Genomic DNA, 25,675 nt, shown 5'->3' on the forward strand with positions numbered 1-25,675 from the left:
GAGTTTCCTCTAGTAGCTCCAATGTGTACCGCCTTTTGGGTCCCACTGGCTATGATCTAAACTCATATTTATGTTCTATGATAAAGGGAGCAGGAACAAGGACACCTCTGTGATTTTTAGCTTTCTTGTGAGAAATGAACTTTGGTAGTCAGAAGTAAAGATGCTATTCAAACTCTCCAACTTAAACTTAGATATTTTCTTCAAAAAATATTATTTTCCCTATGTATTACATAGCACGGAGATTTAACTATTAAATTCCATTTGGCTATATAAATGGCAAAATGTTGGGGATCCCAGGTGGCTCAGGTTAAGCATCTGCCTTTGGCTCAGGTCATGATCCCAGTATCCTGGGATCAAGCTCCTTGGTAGACTCCTTGCTCAGCATGGAGCCTGCTTTTCCCTCTCCTTCTACTCTTCCCTTCAGCTCACTCTCTCTCCTACTCTCACTCTCTTTCTCTCTCTCAAATAAATAAATAAAATCTCTAATTGGCAAAATGTTTATATGAAGTTCAAAGCAAGTGCTATCCTAAAAATGATATTCATATCTAGACATTAACCTACCCTGGATTCACATTAGTACTTTTGCCTGTTTGGGAGTAACAGATATTTATCTCAATATAATGCTAAAAAGAAAGATGGAAAGAAAGAAAAAAGAAAGGAAGAAAGAAAGAAAGAAAAAGAAAGAAAGAAAGAAAGAAAGAAAGAAAGAAAGAAAGAAAGAAAGAAAGAAAGAAAATTTCAAATAATATTAAGCTGTTCTCATATCTATTAATGAAGGAATAAATATGAACTTTTTTGTATCAGTGATATACTATATATACATTTATTCATTGTGAATAGATGAGTCATGAATATATAAAATTTAATACATTAACATATCAATTTGTATAAGATACTATGTTTACAAGAAATTAATAATCCAGGAAACAAGGAATACATGATGTATTAAAACTTAGTCACAAAGTCTGATTTAGGTTCTATCTACACATAAATAATTCATTAGGAAAAAACAACCCAGTTAATGAATGTTTTAACAGGGATCAAAAACTGCTGTATAGGCATATCATGGCAATATTGAAGGTTTGGTTCTAGACTATTGCAATAAAGTAGATAGTGCAATAAAGTGAGTCAAATGAATTTTTTCCCAATGCATATAAAAGTTATGTTTACACTATACTGCAGTCTATTAAATGTATAGTAACACATGTCTTAAAAAAAAAGTACATGCCTTAATTTAAGAATACATTATTTCCAAAAAAAACGTCTTTACAATCATTTGGCTGTCAGCAAGTTGTAATCATTTTGCTAGTGGTGGGTCTTGCCTTGATGTGGATGGCGGCATACTAATCAGGTGGTGGTTGCTGAAGGCTGGGATGGCCATGGCAATTTCTTAATACAACAGTAAAGTCTGCCACGTGGATTGACTCTTCCTTTCATGAAAGATTTCTCTGTACCATGAAATGTTGTTATAGCATTTTATACATGATAGACATTCTTCTCAAACCCTGCTACTGCTTTATCAGCTAAATTTGTATAATATTCTAAATCCTTTGTTATCATTCCAACAATCTTCACAGTATCTTCACCAAGAGTAGATACCAACTCAAGAAACCATTTTCTTTGCTCATCTATAAGAAGCAACACGTCATGTTAAAGTTTTATCATGAGATTGTGGCATTTCAAATAATGACAATGACAAAGCTTGAAATATTGTGAAAATTACCAAATTTATGTGATGCAACAGAAGCAGTACTTAGAGGAAAATTCATAGTTGTTAAAGTGTACATTAATTAGAGAAAAGAGAAAATCTAAAATCAATAATGTAAGCTTCCATTTTAGGAAACTAGAAAAAGTAGAGAAAATTTAATCCAAAGTGAGCAGAAGAAAAAAAATAACAAAAAAGCAGAAATCAATAAAATTGAAAACAGGGCATCATCAGAGAAAATTAAAAAACAAAGAGAAAAGCTGGTTCTTTGAAAATATCAACACACTCAAAAGCCTCTAGCCAGACTAATGTAAAAAGAGGACACAAATTACTAATATCAAAAATGAAAGTAAGGTAGCACTACAGATACTATAGACATTTAAAGAATAATAAAGGAATAATGTGAACAACTGTATATCCACAATATGATAACGTGGTTGAAATGGATCAATTCCTTGAAAGCCACAATCTGTCGAAATTCACCCAAGAAGAAATAAACTGTTTGAATAGGCCTATTCAAAATTGTTAAATGAATTTTTCACAACTTGATCTACAGATTCAACACAATCCCAGTCAAAATTCCAGCAAGTTATTTGCATATCAACAAACTGATTTTAAAGTTTATATGGAAAGATACATGACTCAGGATAACCTGTATAATATTGAAGAAGAACAAAAATTGGAAGACTGTCACTATTCAACTTCAGGACTTACTATAAAAGCTACAGTGAAATCAATGAACATCATATTGAAGTGACACTGTGGTACTGATGAAAAAATAGAAAAATAGATCAATGGCAGAGAACAGAAAGCCCAGAAATAGGGTCAACTGATCTTTAATTAAGGAGCAAATGCAATGCAATTTGTCTTTTTGACAAATGAAGCTGGAACAATTGAACATCTACATGCAACAAAAATTAATTCAGAATGATCACAGATAAAAAAAAAAGAATGATCACAGATTTAAATGTACATGTAAAGCACAAAACCATAAAACTCATAGAACTTAGGAAAAAAATCTAACTGATCATGAGTATAAAGATGAGTTTTAGGTAAAAGACCAAAAATCAATGAAAGAAATAATTGATAATCTGGATTTCATTGAAATCAAATATTTATGCTCTTTGAAATCTACCATCAAAAGAATAAAATGAGAAACAAACTGGGAGAAAATTTTTGCAAAAGACATATCTTATAAAGAGTTGTTTCCTAAAATATACAAAAGAGCTTTGAAAAATAAGGAAACAACCTGATTGAAGAATGGGTCAGAGACTTTAATAGACATTTCACTAAATAATATATACAGATAGCAAATAAGTGCATAAATAGATGCTCCACATAATTTGTCAGCAGGGAAATGCAAATCAACACAACAATAAGATATCAAAAGACAACTTTTAGGATGGACAAAATCCAGAACACTGACAACACCAAATGCTAGCAAGGATATGCAGCAATAGAAACTCGCATTCACTGTTGGTGTGAATGCAAAATGGTATAGAAACTTTAGAAGACAGTGGAGGTTTCTTGCAAAACTAATCATACTCTTAACATATGATATATCAGTCATGCTTCTTAGTATTAACCCAAAGGAGATGAAAACTCATGTCTACACAAAAACCTGCACACAGATATTCAAAGTAGCTTTCCTTACAATTGCCAATGCCTGGAAGTAAGCAAGATGCCCTTCGGTGGATGAATTCATAAATGAACTGTGGTACATCTAGACATGAGGAAATTAACTTAACTAAAAAGAAATGAGCTATCAAGCTATGAAAAAACATGGAGGAAACTTAAATATATGTTACTGAATAAAAAAGCCAGTCTGAAAAGACTACTTACTATATGATTCCATCTATACACATTCTGGAAAAGGCTGACGTATGGAGACAGTGGAAAATTAGTGGTTACCAAGAGTTGAAAAGAGGGAGGGATGAATAGACAGAGCATGGATTTTAGGGCAGTGAAAGATTCTATAATGGTGGATATGTGTCATCATACATTTGTCCAAATCCCTAAATATACAACACCAAGAGTAACTATAATGTAACCTATGGATTTTAGGTGATATGTGTCAGTACAGATTCATCATGTGTAGCAAACATGCTACTCTGATGGGGGATGTTGAAAATGGGGAAGGCTATGCATATTGGTGAGTAGGAGGTAAATGGGGATCCTGTGATCCTAAAACTGCTCTACAAAAGAAAAATCTCTTATTTTAAAAATGTGTTTTCCAACTGAGAAATGATATGCATCTCTTTCTGGTTTCAGTTAGTTATACATACACAACACTTGTACATTCAAACTCCATAAAATATATTTTGCCTGGTATAAAACAATATCTTTCCAGGTCAAATGCTAAAATCTTTTTAGGTGTACTATCAGTGGAGGACAGGATGACAGACCATTTGCTTCCATGAGTCACATGCTACCGTGTTGTTTGTAGATCAAATACAAGTATGAACACTGAGAGTTTAGGCCACTGGAGTGGCTTCTTTAGTTTCTTCTTTTTTGAAAGTGAATTCTATTGCTGCTGCCATACCTTCAAAAGCCTGAACAAGGCCATCAAAACTATTAAATTCTGACCTTCAGAGTAAATTTTTGAAATATTTCTAGGCAAAAGGATTCTAGGCAAATTGGACCCTCACAATTTCTGAATAGTTTCTTATAACATTTTAACTGCCATGACATTGAACTTAGAAGGCTACACTTTTAAAAAGCATCTTTACATAGTCTTCATTTTAATATTCACAAAAAAATTAGCATTGCCATTGGTTAATGACTTACCCTGGCCCTTTGTCTATTGATTGTGTTTCCTAAATTTGTTTTTTCTTTTCACTATGTTCTAGTAAAATTCACCTTCCCTCACACCCAAATTATTTTTGTTTAATAAGTTGTCTTGCCATTATTTCTTGCAGGCATGAAGATTTTCTTTTTTAAAAAGATTTTATCTATTTATTCATAAGAAACACAGAGAGAAAGGCAGAGACAGAGGCAGAGGGAGAAGCAGGCTCCAAGCAGAGAGCCCGATGTGGGACTCGATCCTGGGACTGCGGGATCACACCCTGAGCCAAAGGCAGATGCTCAACTGCTGAGCAACCCAGGCGTCCCAAAAGGAATGAAGATTTTCATCATCTCCATGGAGATATATATAATATAGATTATATATGCATACATATGTGAAATATATGAAAGGGTAGGACTCTCAAGTATTTTTATTCCTCTAAGCTGTTAATGTTTTGCAGTGAAAATTTTTTCTTCTTTCATTAGCAGTAAATAATATGACTCCTTTTAGCATACAAATAAATGCATCTCATCTTATTGTACTTATGCATTTAGGCCAAATGCTACCACATAGCAGTTAAATAAACATATTATTGACTCAATTTAGCCAAAGGAAGAAAGTGTTTTCCATTGCATATGAATAAAAAAATTCATTATGTAAAATATCTAGTTTGAATCATGTGTTTTGATTTTTGTTGTTTTCAAAGACAACAAAGCAAGTCAGCTAAAATTATTAGAAACAATTTAGACAAAGAAAACTGTACATATATGACATCACAGTTTTTATAAATATTGCAACTTCATCAGCTCTTTTCTTGTTTTTTTTCTATTACCCACTCTTAACCTGCTAGTCATAAGTCAAATATTGCCCAAACAAAACGGCCTTCTCTAGAAAAATAACACAAAACAGCTCTTTTGTATTCCCTTATATTTTTAATCACCATTATATATTTCCTTTATAGTATTTATTATACTTTATGGTGATTTTATTTACATAATTACTAACTTTGTCTCCCTCACACTCCAGTGCAAGCTTCCTTCAGTCAGGTTTCTTGTTCCTCTTACTCACTATTATATCTTCAAAGCCTAAAATGTACCTGCTATATAATAGGTCCTCTGCAAATATTTGTTGAAAACCGAAAAAAGAAACACCCCCCCCCCACACACACACACACATACACACATTCACACAAAAACAATGAAGAAAGGAAAGAAATACTGTTCTTCGGTCTAATTTCTTTCCTTTTGTTTTAAAATGTAGAGGGCAAAATGGTGGCCCCAAAAGATTTCAGGTTCTTCCCTGAAACTTGTGTATGTTATCTTAAATGGTAATTTTTTTGCAAAATTATCCTGGATTATTTATGTGGGTGCTACATACCATTACAAGGGTCCTCATAAGAGATATGAAGGAAGATGAGACACACAAAGAAGGTGATATCAAAATCTCTGAAGCAGAGATTGAAGTAATGGACTAATAGCCAAAAATGTCAGCAGCCAACAGAAGCTGAAGAACCAAGGGATAGATTCTCCCCTAGAACCTTCTGAGGAAGTATGTTCCTCTTAACACTTGGATTTTATCCCAGTGAACCTTTTGGAATTCTGGCCTCCAGAATAAATATCTATGGTTTTAAACTACTTATTTGTGGTAATTTGGAACAACACCCACAGGAAGATAAGACATACAATATTTCAAACATAAAGAAAATAAAAACAGTAATGTGACACCTATCCACTCCTAGTGTAACAAATATCAGTATTTATTGAGTGTGCTTCAGGATTTTTTTTAAAGACATGAAACAATAGAGATACAGTACTCTTCTCCCACACAGACAAAACTCCCCAGGGATAACCTCCATCCTGAAGGAGGTTTGAATCCTTTCCATGCAGGTTTTCATATTCTACTGCACATTTATGCAACCCTAACCAACATATAATATTGTATTAAGGTTTAAGCAAATGTTAACTTTTACATAAATAATGCTACATCATTTGTGTCATTCAGCAATATGTTCACTAAATATTAAGTTTCAAAAATTTTCCCATTTAAGTGCCTGTAGTTATGGTTCACTCACTTTAAATGCAAGACCATTTTGTATGATATGACCAAAAAGCTATTTATCTATTTTCTTTTGATGAGTATTTATGTGGTTTTTAATTTGTTTTAATTACAAACATTGCAATTAACATCTCTGAGCAGGTTTTCTTGTACATTATTTGAGATTTCATCCAGCAAGAATTCATAGAAGTTGTTTTGCTGGAATGTTGGGAAAGCACAAAACAGCTCTATTAGCTACTGACAAAATGCTATGCAAAATTATTATACTGTTATATAAATTATGAGCACATGATTGTTTCTATTTCCTATATTCTAAATAGCAGTTGGTACTATAAGTTTCTCCTCAATCTGTTAAGTGTGAAATGGTATTTCATAGTTTAGAAATATTTTCATTTCCCTGATTACAAGTGATATCAAATCTTTGTAGATCTGATTTCCCATACTTAGGATTTTTAAATTTTTCAATAAATATTTTTTGGACCTTTGAATGCATGTTGAGGTGAGGTATTATATTACTAACAATTGTTTTTGTATTACAAGTAACATTTTATTTGGTTTTATATTTAAAATTTGTTCTACCAATCTGTTGCTGATATTTAGTTTTTATCTGATCTTTTTTCATACATAAATTCCTTTTTTTTAAAGAAATTTTTGATTTATGTTTCTTGGGACACCTGGGTGGCTCTGTGGTTGAGTGTCTGCCTTCTGCTCAGGGTATGATCTGGAGTCCTGGGATGGAGTCCCACATTAGGTTCCCCTCAGGGAGCCTGCTTCTCCCTCTGACTATGTCTCTGCCTCTCTCTCTCTGTGTGTGTCTCTCATGAATAAATAAATAAAATATTTTTTAAAAAATTATGTTTCTTATGGTTTATGGGGATTTTTCTGTGTGTATGTGCTTTGCAAAAGCTACCCTACATATGTTTAAAATACTAAAACTTAGTTTTCACATTTAAGTTTTTAATCCATTGAGAATTCATTTTGTGAATGGAGAGAGACAAAGATTTCATTTAATTATTTTCACGTGATGTCTGAGTTCCCAGACCTAATTCCTGTGTGTGTGTGTGTGTGTGTGTGTGTGTGTACATGCGCATGCGCACATGTGCGTGTGTGTGTGGTGGGGTACTTAACCACAGAACACCAAGCAATTCTCAGATGCCAGAGCGTGTAATTCAACTCTGTTCTAACACTATCAACCTAGATATAAAGCATCAGATCCCACAAATAAAGGGCTTAGTCCCACCAGACTTTCCTCTACTTCAGGTACCAATCACAAGAACAGATTGTTATCTGTACTTCTGACCGACTGCCTATAAACCGAAGGTTCCCATACCCCCATCCCTGGGTTTGACTGATTTGCTAGAGTGTCTCACAGAGCTCAGAGAAACATCTTACTTACTAGATTGCCAGTTTATTATAAAACGATATAACTAGGAACAGCCAGATGAAAAAGATGCATAGGGTAAAGTATGGGGAATGGGTGCAAAGCTTCCATGCCCTCCCCAGGTGTGACACTCTCCCAGCACCCCACCTTCCAAATGCTCACATTAAGCTGGAAGCAATCTGAACTCTCTCCTTTGGGGTTTTTATGGAGGCTTTATTATATAGTGTGGAAGGTGAAATGAAATGAGGTGACTTGTGTCGGGGATTTTAAAATAAAGCTGGAAAGTCATTATGAAGATAGCCCTATGCATGTCCTCAACAGGTAGAACTACAAATTTTTGATCTAGGCCAAACCACAAATATTCCAAGGACTCAGCCTGAAAACCTAAAACTTGCTACTGTAAGAGACTTTGCATAGTGATTGGCTTAGTAGCCAATTATATTCAGCCAAGATTAGTTTTATGCCACCAATGCCAATCAAAATTCTTTGTAAACAACATATACAAACATTGTTTTGTCTTTAAAAACCTTTGACTTTCGTTTCTTGGGTGTCTGTGTGTTGGAGGGTGGGGGCACTACTGGGGTTGCTGGCCAAATCTGTGTTCCCCTCATGGCAATTATGAGACCCCACATGCCTTTGTTTTTCTTTTAGCTTAGTCTCTTTCTTGGTTGACAATAGTCATGATTCATTAACTCATTGGCCATTAGTGATTGATTAAACTCTCAGCCCCTCTTTGCTCCTCAAAGGTTCTGGAGCAGGACTGGAAGTCCTAATCCTTTAATCAAAGGGTTGACTCTACTGGTAGCCAGCCACCATCCTGAGTTAAGTCATTAATATAACAAAAGACATTTTCATTGCCCTCATCACTTATGAAATTCTGAGAGTTTTAGGGAGCTCCCAGCCAGAAATGAGGACAAAGAACAAATACTGGAATACTCGAATGAATGAATTGCATGTTATATGAATTGTAATATATCTCAGGAAAACGGTTAAAAATAATAATAATAAAAATGGGAAATAAAACCTACAAAACATTATACAGAATTGCTTATAGTTTTTAGAGACATGACTGCATGAAGTCTTTATACATCTTTATATAAGTTGGACTAATATTTACAGAAATATTTTGCGCAATAGTCTAATTTTCAGTGTTTGAAGTTTTTAGATACTTCTCTTTATGAAAATCCACTTCCAAATTTAAAAGTAAATACAATGAAAGAGAAGTGGAATAGAAAATTTAAAAATTAAAAAAAATAATCATCTTTCCTATTTTATTGCTTTGGACATCATTGATGAGCTTTCTTCATACATTTCTGTACAGAAAGCTTTTGTTTATGAATAATGGTAACACAGAGATATACTTAATATCTAAAGATCAGTATAGCTTAGTAGTTAAGAACATAGCTTTCAAAATCAGATAGCTTAGGACCTGCCCATCAATTATTAGTTTAATTATCTTGGCAAATGACTTAATCTTTCTTGGCTTTTTTCCCCCACTCATGGATAAGGATAATATAACTTATTTTGGGTGGGGAGGGTGTAAGGAATTATAAAATGTTGCAGCAATGAAGCCATAATACAAAACAATGTTGTACAGAAAGGACAGGTGACTATCTCTGCTGTCATTTGAAGGCTTTGTCATGTCTGCCATACTAAGTTTCCTATTTTTTCCAGAATTGTTGCCATCAAGGCCACTTTTTAACCTTTCTAGAATATTAATTTTATATTAACTGAGAAATAATGATACCTAAATGGATTCATGTGTAGTCAGGATATCACCACCTTTCTTAGTAAAGGGATAGAAAATTTTCTGGCTGCTCCTCAGCCTTTAAAACAAGCTCTGTCCTACTTTGTAGTGTGAAGTAGAAGTAAGAAGTGGTCAACAGGAAGCTACATCTATGAAAGGACTTCAGGTATACTGCAAATGGAAACTGCTAGCTACCACGGAGTAACTGGCCATACCCATTTTGTGGTTTTTCTTTTGGCGTCCAAAACAACCCTGAATTAGGTAATATGTTCACTTTACAAATGAGAAATGAGAGCCTCATAAAGAGTAAGCAAGTTTTCAAACTTACAAAGCAAATAAATGCTGGAGCCCAAGATTAAAATCAGGTTTACTTGACTTAGCACTCTTGTCTCACTACAGTTACCATTCACTCAAATGTGTGTTTTTAATAGCTTTGCTGTTATTTTGTTGTTTTGCATCCTTCTGCTGGATCTGAAATTCCAAAAATTAAATATTTTCCTTTGAAACTGTTATTGAAGCATAGAATTGTCCTGAGGAAAAAATGTAAAGGTAGATATTTTTAAAAATATCTAGTATTCCTTTATTTTTTTAAAGTGATACCAATTGTTTTGTAAAGAGGCTTTCCTTATGTAAAATAGTAATTTTACTTATTTATTTTTTAAACATGGATTTATTTATTTATTTATTTATTTATTTATTTATGTATGTATGTATGTATTTATTTGGGAGACAGTGCATGAGCAGGGGTAGAGGTCAGAGGAAGAGAGAGACAGATAATCTCAAGGAGACTCTGAACCTAGTATAGAGCCCAACTTGGAGCTCGATTCCATGACCATAATATCAAGACCTGAGCAAAAATCAAGAGTCAGATACTTAACCAACTTAGCCACCCAGTCACCCCTATAAAGTAACAACTTTAAAACCTACTCCATTACTTTCTTTTTTGCAGTAGCTAATTTATATTAATTAAATATTAATTAAATGGAGTATAAGGCTCTTTCATGGAAGATACCCCATTAATTGGTCATAAGATTTGTTCCATTTCTACCAAAATAAACATGCTTTGTATAACCCACCAAAGGTAGATAGAAATGCATAGGAATAGTCTTCTACTAAGAGTTTCTGTCTATGGGAGTTGGGCAATTTAAATTCACATACCATGCTTTGGGGCAAATTTAAAATCATATCATCATTATGGATATGTAGGGAATTTACAATTGATATCTAATTACTATAATTATGAACTGCTTTGAGAAAAAAAATTATAAATGAAAATTATAAGAATTGACTTCCATGATTCATTCAGCTTTTTCAAAGTGTAATACCTTTGACAATAAAAACACTTTTATTATTTTTTAAAAGATTTTATTTATTTATCCATGAGAGACATACAGAGAAAGGCAGAGTCATAGGCTGGGGGAGAAGCAGGCTGCCTGATCAGGGGATCCTGATATGGGACTGGATTCCAGAATTACGTCCTGATCCGTAGGCAGATACTTAACCAGCAAGCCACCCAGGCATCCCTAAAAACACTTTTAAATTCCTATATAGTGGGATTCAAGGCTAATAATGAAGACAAAGACAAAAATAAAATGCTTACTTAATTAGATCCACATTTGAAGTATAAAATTCAGCAGGTGGTGGATTTAGCTTGTTACTGTTTTTGTTTTTAAATTTTCAACATTTTTCCTGTAAAACTGTAGACAAAGAAGTTGAACTTTTAGTTGACATCTTTCACCTATACTACAACATGTTTTCTTGTGTTTTTCTATTACTTAAAAGAGAACTTTCTAATATTTAAAAAATAAGTGCTTATCTGGGGAACTAGCATAAAATTTCAATTTTTAAAGGATTTTTGTATAAATTATTCATATAAAATTCATGTACAGAACAAATATGATTGGAGTACATACTGCTTATTTTATTGTACTTATCTTGTTTATAAGGAAGTTTTGAGAAATGAATATTACAATAATGCCATACATATTCATAAAGTAATATTAAAAGATTATTTTCATGGTGTCATTATTTACCATTTATGCAGCAAGGCTTAATGGCCTCTGTATCTATAAATAATCTGAAGATTACAGGCTTTGGTGAATAAATTAAGTGCTTTAAAAGGAAAACTGGAAAAGTAAGAATATATAGAATATTAAATGTCATATATATATTGTTTAAGAATTAGATTGGGATTCATACTGAGAGGAAGGAATGAAATTCTGCACATTCATTTCCTATTTGATTGTATATCATCTTTTTAAAATGTTAATAAGTGTGTCAGAATATGTATGTGTGTTGAGAAAATATGTATTCATTACAATTAAATTACAAAATTGATTTTTCAAAAATTCCAAAATACTGCCCTCCCAATGTCTGTCAGAATAGTTTGACATTCAGAATAGACATTGTTTTTGCTCATTTAAAATTTCTATATTAATATGGGTAGGTTAACTAAAACAAGCTTTTTCATTAAAAACAAAAATTGGGAATCCCTGGGTGGTTCAGCAGTTTAGCACCTGTCTTCAGCCCAGGGCCTGATCCTGGAGACTGGGGTTCGAGTCCCACATCAGGCTCCCTGCATGGAGCCTGCTTCTCCCTCTTCCTGTGTCTCTGCCTCTCTCTCTCTTTAAAAAAATTTATAAAGGTATCTTTTGAATGCAGTAAAAATTTGTAAAATATTTTAGTTGTAATAATTTCCTTCTGAGTTCCCCATAATTAGCATAACTGAGATATGTGACATATGGGACAAAAAGAAGTCAGTGATATATCATTGGCCCTATTAATTTGTTTAATATTCTAATTATTATTTCTATATAATAATATATAATTCTGTACAATACAGCCAATCTGATAATATGCCAATATATTTTACACTTCAAGCGTATCATTGGATTATTAAATTAAGATCACTAAAAAAATAAAATAAAATAAGACAGCAACTATCTTCTACCTTTCTAACTCATTTCCTCTCCTATCCCCATTCCAACTGCTCAGAACTTCTAGCTTTGATCCTACTCACCTTCTACTTTTTTTCACCATGCCCCATGTCCTCATTTTCTCCTTACCCAGCTTAAATGTCAAGGTACTGATTAATATCACTCCCTTTTGCATTACTATTCAACATCTTCATCTGGTAAAACCTCAAGGCTGGTTAAATCCAATTGTTTACTTATTCTGTGCGCCCAATCCAACAATTGAGTGTGGCTCATGAGTAATAGATAACTACACTGACTCCTAATCACTTTAAATTCTTGACACCAACCTCAAATGAATTATTAATTCTGGTCACTAAACAGTTACTAGTTCAATCACTCTTCCTGATGATTATTTTATAACTTCTCCTTTCTCTTCAAACCTGCATATTCTCCTCTACCTCCACTCCTGGTGATGTTCCTAGTAAATATTTCATTGAGAAAGCAGGGAGAAAATGAAAAGAGGACTTCCACTGACAAACACATCTGCCCATTTGTGTCTGGTACCATATTCTCTGCCTTCTAGCAAGTTATTAGGGGTTAAGTGTAAAGACCCTACTAAATCACATTCTTCTTTTCTACAAAAGATCTATTTTGTTTTTCATTTGCTTTTGTTTTTGTTTTTTTTTTTTCACTTTTTACTTTTTCTTCTAATCTCTTTCCTAACTATAACTGCAATTTTGGAAGAAAGTCATGAAAAGAGAGAACAAGAAATTTCTTGGCTTGTGCTACTGTAAGCTGGCTTCTAACTACACAAGCCTTGCAGATACTTAAAACTCCTTCTATCCTGGACAATGTTCAAGGTTCTTCAAAAATCCCTTGCTGGGCTCTTCTAACCAAAGATCCCTTGAGGTACCTTTCTTTCAGCTAGATACTTTTATCTTAGCTCCACACTCAGGCATTAGCTGTAAAGTTCCCTCATCCTCCTAGGCAGTCTTCTTTGATAGGACATTGAAAAGGTCCTATGCCAGATGTCCCTTCCACTTTGCCTAGCTCTGGTTCATAGGAAGTGGTCATATATTCCTTGTCAAAAGTCAAAATATTCATTGCCTATTGCAGTTCTCTGGTTTCTCCCTTTTAGTCTGCCATTACCACTTAGACTGCCTTAAGTGTCAGTCCTGGGGTTCTCCAACTACAAAGAATGTATATTAGCCTTCAGGTTTATTTCAGGCTTCAAGGATTCTCTACCTCTCCCATTTGTACTCACAATATAGTGCTCTGTACTATTAATATTGTGTAACAAAGCATTTTAAAACTTGGTGGTATAAAAATTAATTTAATTGTGCTCAAAGATTCTCTGGGTCAGGAATTCAGACATAACACAATGGGAATGACTTTCCTTGCTCTGTGATGTCTGAGCCTTGTGGGAACACTTGAAGTTGGGAGGTGACTTGATCATTAGGATATGGAATCATTCGGAAGTTGATGTGGGTTATTAATTGGGACCACAACTGAAGCTTTTGGACAGACATTTAATTTAGCCTCTTCTGGTGGCTTCAGCGTAGTTGGATCTTACACATTGTGGTTTAGGTTCTGAAATGAGTCTCCCAGGTAAAATGATGGAAGCTTCATTATCTTTTATGATAAAAGATAAAGCCTCAGAAAACATGTAGTGCCACTCCTGCCACTTTCCATTGGTTAAAAGTGAGTCAGAGTGCTACCCAGATTCAAAGAGCAAATTAGACTTTACCTCTCCATAAAGAGTGTCAATGCACTTGATGTGCATTTGGGAAGGGAGACATTATTGAGCCAACTTTGGAAATATCATATACTGCATTTTCTTTTAAAATAATTTGACTAAATCCTTTCTTCAAAATACGTATCCTGGCTTTTTTATAATATCGTTCTGGCTGTGAGGTCTAATATCATGGAATATGTTATTATTAATTTCCTTAGTAAATTAGGCATTTTGAAGGAAGTGTTACCTACCTTCAGTATGTCATGTCTTGTTACAAAATTTTAACATCTTGCTACAGAAAAAGAAAAAAAAAAGAAAAGAAGTAGTTCTTTCGCTCTCTTCTGGCCTCCTTCACCTGGCATCCACCTCTAGACATGTAAGTAAGAAATCCCCATGATATTCAAATAGGCTGCCTTCTTCAGCCACAGACAAGAAATCTTCCCTTTTGCTAAGTTTTTAAGCAGTTGAGGAAAGACTTAGTCATTTAGCTAAGCTTTAGTCCTAAGGACCTTATGAAAGAAGTTACAAAATACAGAAACAAAAAGTACAATAATTTAAGTAAGCTATTAAGAAATAGCTTTCTTTTTCATAAGGTGTGCAGAATAAATCAACAATCTAATATGGTTTTGGAATTATATGAAGTGCTATGAAGCCAAGAGATCTGTATTTCTCTGTGATCATTTCAGAGACCACTTTTGTTATAAGAAAAGATCGTATTTCTAGAGACATATTTCTCCTAGTGAAAAATGACCCTTTTTAAGTGTGAATTTAATCTCTATTTATTCTTTATGATGTGGTTGTGTGAAAAGTTTGTATGTTTGTGTGTGTGTGTGTCTATTTTTTTGGTATATTTTTTATTGGAGTTCAATTTGCCAACATGTAGTATAACACCCAGTGCTAATCTCATCAAGTGCCCCCCTCAGTGCCCATCACCCATCTATAGCATCCTATGAAAGTACAGAGCTGGAAGACTGCAGAAAGAGTTGATGAAATTCTCAAATCTCATTTATATAAATTTAGCAAATAGCTTTTTGCAAAAGCTCTGCTTATATTATCACACTGTTATCCTACATATGATATTTTTTACATGGCCAAACAATCTAATTTTTACAAAAATAGGAATAACATTCAGGAGGTTACAACTTTAAAGGCTGTAAGGCAAGATCACCCTGTAGATCTCTCATAAAAGAAGCAGATATTTTGATTTTTTCATTTGTCTTAAAATGATCTGAAGAGAGAAAATGAGGCTTCAGGAGATATACTTTGACTTAGAGGAGGGGTACACCATACCTTTCTCTGTCCTATAAAATTTTTGCCACCACACGTTGCAGTTGGATGTGTCTGAGGACATTCCTTCTAAGAAAAGATAAGCTGACCTTAGCCATAGAGGAGACTAAGAGCTAGGCTGGGAGTGCCATTTCCTAAACATTTTGAAATGTGGGACTGGATCTGAAAGTAACCATAATTAGAAATTCTGTGTTAGAAAGTCAACTTGTTACCTCTGATTTTATTAAAATTTTTACTTTTACTGTCATTGCAGGGAGTCTAGAGAAGACTCTCTCCTCAACCTTGGAATAAAGTACTGAGAGGGAAATTAATAAAGGTGGGCCAGGCTCTGTTGAAGTTGGTCTGAAATAGAGCTTTCAACAACCTGCAGATGGACTGGAAAGACATGACTAGAAACTGATTTTTTGGTAAGGCAAGTGACAACCAAAAAAACTTGTCTAACATATAAATTTTGGAAGGTAAAGACTTTCATTTGCCATTTTAATCTAGATTTTAAACATTGATATAAAATCATTTTGAAATAACCACCAATATAAATAAATATAGAAAAAATATCTCAGGGAAATGGAATAGTGGTTTGAATTTATATAACCATGTATATTGCTTTTATAGTGTAAAATTAAAACTAAGTACCAAGATACTTAGGCCAGCAGCTTGATTTTACACACAAACTGATGAGGCAGGATGAGATTTAATTACATATATTTTGATATGCAAAAGTGAAAAAAGGAAGAATTGGAAGAATTGGGCAGAAGAAATAATTTCAGAAAGGGAATTGAAGAGAGAAAATGCACATTATATTTGGTAAAAGAGTGAGTGGTTCAGTTTGGTTAGCCCATAATGTGTAAACTAGAAAAGCGGGAGGTAAGTTTAGAAAGTAGAATGGGGTTCAGTCGCTAGCTTAAGGAAATGTAGGTATAAAATGCTTTTTTGTTCAGCATTTTTCTTGCAATAAAAATACAGAATTTTAGCTAATTCTATTAGTGGGTATTTTAAACTGCTTGGAGAATGCAATCATAAAAATAATGTAGGCAATCACTACTCCTAATGGTCATTCCCATTAAGTATTGAAAAATATGAAATGAATGAGCTATGTAATTTTGTTGTGCCATATATTTGTGTCTATGTTCACAAAACTATTAATCTAAGTTAGGTGATATTCTACTATAAAAAAAAGAAAGAAACACTGTAATACACAACAGTCCTGAAAGGAATGTTATAATGCTCAGTTTGAAGGGCAGTTTTTATTTAATACACACTTAAAATGAGGAATATGATCTTACCTATCAAATATTTCTAATTTTACTCTTTTCAGAGTAAAAGAAAAAGACTTAACATGTTTTTTAAAATTTCCATCTATATACTGTCGACTTCCAAATTACATGTCTGGCCAAGACCCCTCTTGCATTCCCTACACACCTATTCAACTGCATTCTTGAAATGTGCAATTAGATGTTGACAGTTAGTGTTCATATAAGTTATTATCAGAACTGGAACTTTTGAGAATAAAGGTGTACTAAAAATAAGGGAATAAAATACATAAAAAATTTAGAGGACTCCATTTCAAAATATTTTAATACTATTAAAAGACAGGTTCATTTACAAAGTGATTCTTTAAAGGCTCAAGTATTTCTACATGGACAGAAAAAAGAGAAAGCATTTCTATACTTGAAAATATTTTTGTACTCAATAACATTTTTATCACCAAAAAAATTAAGCTTCATTCTTATTATGTAATATATAGTATGCATATGTATATGCATCCAACTCCAAATTTTTTGATACCTTTTCAGTTTTTACCTCATAACTTTTCAGCAACAAAATTTGTTTTCCAAACATCACTACATTTCACCTTAAATATTGAACCATTTAGTTGAATTTATAATAAACAATCAGTTTTGTCAGATATTTACTTCATCATTATAAATGTTCAAAATATTTGCTTTCACGAATTTGCATAAAAAATATTAAGCCATTGTTGGAATTATATTTGAAGCGTTGAACAGTTTTGATATAAAACTGGAATCATATGACTGTGAAGAATTTCTGCTAATGGAACTATCACTTCACTTTTCATATGAGCACAGGAAAACTCAAAATCCAAAATGAGCAAAATTATTTTAGAAGAAATTTTATTTAAATGAAAAGCCAAACTTCAGAAAGTAAACACTGCATCTAAAGTTGTACAGTTTATATTGTTATCATTGAGTGAAATCTTGCTAAAATCTATAAATGTTTGAATTAGTTTTTTTGCCTTCTGATTTTTATGTACTCAGTGGAATCACTGTGGCCCACTGTTTTTGCCATAACAAAGTACCATAGACTGCATAGCTCAAACAATAGAAATTTCTCAAGGTTCTGGAGGCTGGAAAGTCCAAGATCAGAGGACAGCATTGTTGATTTCTGGTGAAGACTCTTTTCCTGGCTCATAGATGGCCCCTTCTTGCTGTACCTTCACATGGACTTTTGTCCTCTGCTCATGGAGAAAGAGAGATCTCTCTTTCTCTTCTTTTTTTTTTTTTAAGATTTTATTTATTTATTTATGAGAGAGAGAGAGAGAGAGAGAGAGAGAGAGAGGGAGAAGCAGGCTCCATGCAGGGAGCCCATGGTGGGACTCAATGCCGGGTCTCCAGGATCATGCCCTGGACTGAAGGCAGCGCTAAACCCCTGAGCCGCCCAGGGTGCCCTTTCTTTCTCTTCTTAAGAAGTCACCAATCCTATTGGATTAAGAACTCACCTTTATGACCTCGTTTAGCCTCATTTACCTCCCTGAAGAACCTATCTTCAAATACAGTCACATTAGGGGTTAGAGTTTTAATATATAATGGAGGGGGAGGTGTTTAGTCCACATAGTACCCTCATAGCAGATGAGAAAAACTATAACATATTGTGCAAGGACATGCTGATTATCAACTTTCTTAAAAGCCGATTCAATATTAAATTTTAATTAAACAATCACTTTCATTATGTGACTTCATTGCTACTAAAGGGCTTATTGCATTACCAAAAAATAAAATGAATAAATATTTTTTACACTTACACTATGTATTAAATAATAAAACTATTATAAACTTATTCAGATAACTGGCTGTATATATTCCAGCATGACTTCTCAGTGATTTCCTGTGAATATTTCACATATACCTAGCTTATATTTGTCTATAGCTCTACTAACTCGGCTCACCAATAGCTTGGGATTCTGTGCATCTTGCAGGTATAATTGGATCATAGTACAGCCAGTATTGAATACGTTTCCTACTACCATCAGACCAAAGAAAGTTAGTTGCTGCCATTTGTGTAAATTTGATTTTATCATTAAGTATCTTGCATCAGATCTTGAGAGGGAAATGTCATTCAATGTAACTGGAAAGGTAAAAAAGAATGGCAAGTCATTTCTGGTCTTCTCTCAAATTTAACTACAAATTAAAGTGAGAATCCTTTCCATTCTTCGTGTCTCACATACTACTAGACAAACACTAGGACAGAAGTTGTGATCAAAGAGTGGAAGTCTACCAAAGCCAATCTGGCTTATTTTAATGTAACTACTTGCAGTGAATTGAATGGTGACCCTCCTCCACAAGAAAATATGTTCATTCAGAATCTGTGAATGCAAACCTATTCAGAAAAAGTGTCTTAAGATGAGATATTGAATTTAGACTCTGAATCCAAAAAGCATTCTTAAGAGAAAGGAAAAGGACACAGAAAAGGTGGTAATCTGAAGAGGCAGAGATTAGAGTGATGTATGTGCAAGCCAAGAAACATCAAGAATTGCTGGCCACCACCAGAAATTAGAAGAGAAGAACGGAAGGAATTCTTACTCAAAACTTGCAGAAGGAACCATCCTTGGCCTCCAGAACCTTAAGAAGATAAATTTCTGCTGGTTTAATACACTCAGTTTCTGGCAATGTGTTGTAGCAGCCACAATAAACACAGCATTAATCGGTGTATTTTGTTAAAATATAACACATCAGGAGACATGCTGAACTGTGCAGGACACAGACATGTGTATAAACCAGGACTTTTTGAGCAATGTGCTTAAAGCATATCTCAGATATATGAGGTTCAATTTAACCCCTTATGTTATCCTTCTAGACTCTTTTTAAATTTTCTCCTCCATCTATCATTCCATATGCCTGGGGTGAAAAATGTTGGAATTATATATACTGCTCTCCTTCAAATTTACTACAAAACTCTTAGTAAATCCTCTCAGTTTTTGCCCTTGAGATATGTCTAAATCCCACCACTTCTCATCACCTCTACACTAATCCAGTCATCTATCAAAACCTACTCATTGGTTTCCTTGCTTCCAACTTTGCCCTCTCTGGTCTTTAAACATACCCACCAAAAAAACATTTCAGGAATTTATGTCTGATCATGTAACTTACGTATAAAAACTTTCTATGTGTTTTGACTTGAATTTTGTCCCTAGAAAGATAATGCTGAAGTCCCAACTCCCAGTACTTAGGAAAGTGACTTTACTTGGAAACAGATTTAATTAGGTAATAAGGGGTCATATTGATGTATATGACCAAAATGACCAATATGACTGGTGTCCTTATAAGAAGAGGAAAGGGACACACATAAGGGAGAATACCACTGATAACAGAAGCAGAAACTGAAGTGATTCAAATGCAAGTCAAGGAACAGCAAGGATTGATAGTCACTATCAGAAGTTAGAAAAAGCCAAAGAAGGAATTCTCCCTTAGCTCCTTCAGGGGAAGAATGGTCCTGCTGACACCTTGATTTTGAACTTCTGGTCTCTCCTGAAATGTGACAGGATAAATTTCTGTTGTTTTAACCCATCCAGGTTGTGGCACTTTGCTATGGTAAACCCAGGAAACTAATAGAGCATGTCACTCTGAATAAAAACCAAAAATATTGCAGTGACCTCCTTAATTCTTCAGTTTGGTTCCCATCTTGCCCATAATCTCATCTCTCACTACTTTTTCACCTTGTTCCCTCTACTCCAGCCACATTGGCTTTTTTTGTGTTCTTCCAACATACTAGGCATAATCTTGCCTGAGGGAGTTGACATTTTCTATTCTCTGCTTAGAAAGTTCTTTCCTCAGATGTCTAGAATATTTACATTACTCACCAACTTTGAGGCCTTACTCATATGCTATGTCTCTGTCAGATCTTCCCTGGCTACTATGTTTATAACTAAAACTATATCCCACAGACCTTCCATCTCAATTTACAATTGTGTAATTTCCTAGTGTTTTTCATGCTCTTACAGTCTATGTTTCTTTTACTTATTTAACTATGTATTCATTATTTATTTTTCTGTTTTGATCACTATTATGTTGCAGGACTTGTTACACTAGCTGGTGCATAGTAAGTACTCAAAACTTATTTCTTGAAATGACTAATACATTTTAAAATGTGGCATATTTAGGGAACTTTGAATAACTGAGTATAGCTGTGGTTGATTTTTTTCTCTTGGCAGATTATGGAGGATTACAGATCAAGCTAAAAATTTCTCAAAAACAAGTGTAGATGACTGCCAGTGCCATATCAAAGATTTGGAATTTATTTTTTAGGTCAATTGTTTTCAATTTTGCAATAGTTGCTAGTAGTGAAGCACTTTCTTCCAAAAAAAAAAAAAATCTTACTCCCAAAAAAAGAATATGTAAAAGAGATCAAATTAAGCTGCTCAGTGGGAAGCAAAAATGTACCTCCCAGAATCCTCCTCTCTCTATTCCTTTTCTTCTTCATACTCCTGAAGGTCACTGCATCTACCTGGGGACTCCTAAGAGCACAGTTGAAAAGCATTGCTTTAAGGAACAGAAAATCTCTGAAAGGTTTAAGCAAAGCAGCCACATGATGAGATATGAATTTTATCAGATAACTGGGGCAACAGTATGAAGGATAAATCAGAGACTTGCAAAACTGAAGGCAGAAAGGCCAGCAGGGAGAACATCACAATAATCTAGAAGAGCTGTGACAAGGACCAGAATCAAGAAAATAACAGTAGGGAACATAGTCAATGAATGAGAAATAGTGTCCTTAAAATCTGATTAATTGATTAAATATATAAAATGAGGGGAAAAAGAGAAACTTACAGATTTCTAAGTAGGATCACTGGTCAAAAAATGGTGTCATTTACTAATACAGTGAATATAAAAAGAGGAGCAGATGTGGACAGCAATGAATATAGCTCTCAGTACACATAAGACATGTGAGTACATTCAAGTGAATGTGGACAGCTTAAGGAAAAGCATTACGTTAAGATTTAAATTTGGGTATTACCTTATTCAAAACTCTATCACTAAGTCAAAATTATTCATTAAGTTCTTTCTATAACCCAGATGCTTTGCAAATTAAGGAACATACAGTGGAACAAAAACAGTTATTTCCTTTATTTGCAGTGATAAGAAATTGTAGCCAAAAATTGAAAGGATAGAGAAGAAACATTTGTCCTGTGTATGCCTGGACAAAGGAATAAGAGGCAGAAAAGAGTTTTACCAGGTTATTAATTTATTGCCACTCAGCCCCAAATTCATCTTTTTTTTTAAAATTCATCTTTTTTTAGTATTCTATGAAAATAAACTAACGATTTGGAATTTATTTAATTTAAATATATTTTTTCTTTACTAGCTGCCATGAAGTTTTGTCAGTCATGGGCCATGGAGAGATGCTGCCAGAGGAATGGTTTTGCTTCCCAATTTGGATGTTCTCCTTTGGCAGCCTCCTATAGCATCAGTAGCTTTTCCAGCATCCATTTCCTGCAGCGCATGTGGTTTCCTCATTATCTGGTTCCTTCAATGCAGTCCCCAGTTTCACCCAATGCCAGCACCTTCTTCAGCTACTTCATTAGACAATTTTGTAGTGAATATCTCTAATGAAACACCTTCCTATGAAATGTTTTTCCTGGCATCCTATAGGATAAGTTTCTTACAAGTTTTGCTAGGACAACCACCATTTTTATGCCATTCAATGAGTTATACTTAGACCCTCTCCAACAAGCTCTGGATCTCCTTTTCAGAGGGGAGAGAATTCTTTGAGAGCTCTGTCTCAGCCCCAGGGTAGTGACTATTAAATTATTCATATTGTCCATTACTATTTTATATATGTGCTATTCTTACATTCTTTAAAGTTTTCTTTGCTGTTTATTAGCTAATCCCTCATTACTTTATTGACCTATTGTAGTCACCAATTCTTTATACTTCTCTTGCTCAAAGTATTACATGGCTTCTTTTCTTTGGTTTAACCAGGACTGATACAGATGTCATTGAAGGAAGATTAATAGAGATGTAAACAAGAGAAAATAATTTGTCAGATCATTATTGATAATATTCAAAAGCTAGAAACATCTCCAAAGCCTATCAAATGTGGATAGATTTTAAAAGTGACACATTTATCTAATGGAATTAAAAAAAACATGAAATGAAGATATGAGACAGAGCCATGGATAAATTTTGCAAGCATAATTTTGAACAAAATAAAGCAGACTAAAAGATTATTATAAAAGTCTATTTATATAAATCTCAATAAGAGATAAAACAAATCTTAGGTATTAATAATTTGAATAATAATTACATGTGAGCAGAGAGGAGAAAACAGTAGTAGGGACTACTATACTAAAAGGTTGAATATTATGTCCTAATCCAGGTAAGGCTTACACATTTATGTTCAATCTTGTTAATAGTATAAGGTATAAATTTATGATTTATACACTTTTCCATATAATGTTGCAATCCCAACAAATTTTCTTTAAACAATCTACAGTTATGCTGAGAGTAATACATTAAAATAAAATATAATGAAAAATATCAGAAAGCATAAAGTTAATAGAAAATAAATAATACTCTAGAATCTTATGGATAAAATTAAGATTATTATAGGGATAATTTTATTTTAATAATGTAAAAGATATATCATGTTCAGGGATGAGAGCATATAACAACTATATCTTAATAACAACCTATATATTTAAAGAAATAGTAACCAAAATTCTAGTTGAATTTTTTAGGAACACAATAATTCATTCCAATATTTATAAAAAAGGAAAATTGTTCATATATAAAAAATAACAAAGAAAAGGAATGGCCTACTAGATGTAAGAATTTTACAATTGCATGGAAATAAAAATAGTATGATATTAGTGCAGAAACAGATCATAGTTAAATGTAATAGAATAGATAACTCAGTAATATAAAAGCCAATAAACTAAAGAATTGCTAAGGAGGAAAGAAAATCATCATTATTTGCACTTGAGACTAAATATAAACAGGGCTGATATTTATCCCAGTACATCAGTACAGTTACACTAATTGTTAAAAAACTGAGCTATTGGTAAATAACTACTTTCTCTAGCTTCCAAATTCCTTTCTATCCCTATACTTTGACACAATTCAATAACTAAAGACAATGCCTGACATAGAGGTGCCCACCAGAACCCTCATTAAATACTATCTGTTTAATTGATGAATATTAAAGTTAGGCAGCCCACACAAATCTTGACTGCCAGGCAAAACTATTGGCTCCTGAAAGATTACTAAAAGAATCTGTGATATTTCTACTTCCTATCTGGTCCAGGGAATCCTAGATGGATAATGCTTAGGGGTTGGTTTCCAGGTCATTCACTGCCAGTCTAATATACCATGTGTTCCCTAGTGCAAGATCCCCAAACAGTTTTGAAGATTCAAAACTGAAAGCAACAATGTGACCACCATAGAAATCAAAGGTACAGTGCCCATGTGCCTATGGCCACCTGCTTCCCAGGTACTATACCCTTAGAGATAACCTAGTATGGTTGCTTATGATTATTGTAGTTTCTACAATAGTGAGTTATTGGCTGACCACTATAAAGTCTAGCAATATTACAGGCACTCCTACAACAGAAGAAAATTGGGGATAGATGAATTTCTAGGAGAAAGGTAGTGGGACAAAAGATGCCTGTAGCACAGATTCCTTTTTTTACCATCCTGTTGAGTAGCACTTCCTTTTAAAAAGATGAGCTCATTAAAATCCATTAACATTTGCCCATCAAAAATACTAACATTAATGATATTACTAAATATGAAAGCTATAGCTTTTTTATTCTTTTTGCAAAGTGAAACAGAAAGCTAAACCTTTTGATATGAATTTATTTTATACTTTGAGTATAATTTTCAAGTTGAATAAATGGAGAAATAAGAGGTTATCTTTTTTGTTTGTTTGTTTTAAGCTTAAAGGTCACATCTAGGATTTAAAATAGGTTGGTATCATGCATTTTATCAGATTATTAAGGTCTATCTAATTTTAAATATAACATTTCAATAAGTTAGTTACAGTGAGCAATTAATATAGAAGACATTCAGATAATAATATAATGACTAGAAAAAATTAATGTAATTGGTATTTCTCAACAGAATCAGAGATATATTGTAGTATCATAAACTATTAATTTTATTAAGGAAGATTATCTCCTTTTTAAAGAGCTCACTGTCTAACAGAAGACTTTGGTTTAGTTCTAGGCTAAGACAGAGTCCTAATTTAGCTAGTAAAATCTGCATTAATAAATGGTTATACAAGCTTTTTATAAAAAGACTTGGAAATTTATAGATGATTTGACTACCAATTTTTATCACTTGATAAGTAGTTTTAGGATATCTACACTTTAGAATATCTAAAGAAGAAAAGAATATAGTATTTTCATAAGAGTATTTTGAATATTTTTGATATTTGATATTTGAAAATATCACTAAAGATCCTACAGATATTAAAATAATAACTAGGGACGCCTGGGTGGCTCAGCGGTTGAGTGTCTGCCTTTGGCTCAGGGCATGATCCCGGAGTCCTGGGATCGAGTCCCACATTGGAGTCCCTGCATGGAGTCTGCTTCTCCCTCTGCCTGTGTCTCTGCCGTGCCTCACTCTCTCTGTATCTCTCATGAATAAATAAATAAAATATTTTAAAAAATAAAATAAAATAATAACTAAATTCCATGGAAAAACCTCAGGCCAATACATTTTTTTTAAGAAAACAAACAAACAAACCTATAGAAAAATAACAAGTCCTGGTGAAAATGTGGAGAAATTGAAACACTTGTGCCCTATTGGTGGGAATGTAGCATGGTACACT

Source organism: Canis lupus, chromosome 14 (assembly GCF_048164855.1).
Source record: "Canis lupus baileyi chromosome 14, mCanLup2.hap1, whole genome shotgun sequence".
Classification (NCBI taxonomy): Eukaryota; Metazoa; Chordata; class Mammalia; order Carnivora; family Canidae; genus Canis; species Canis lupus.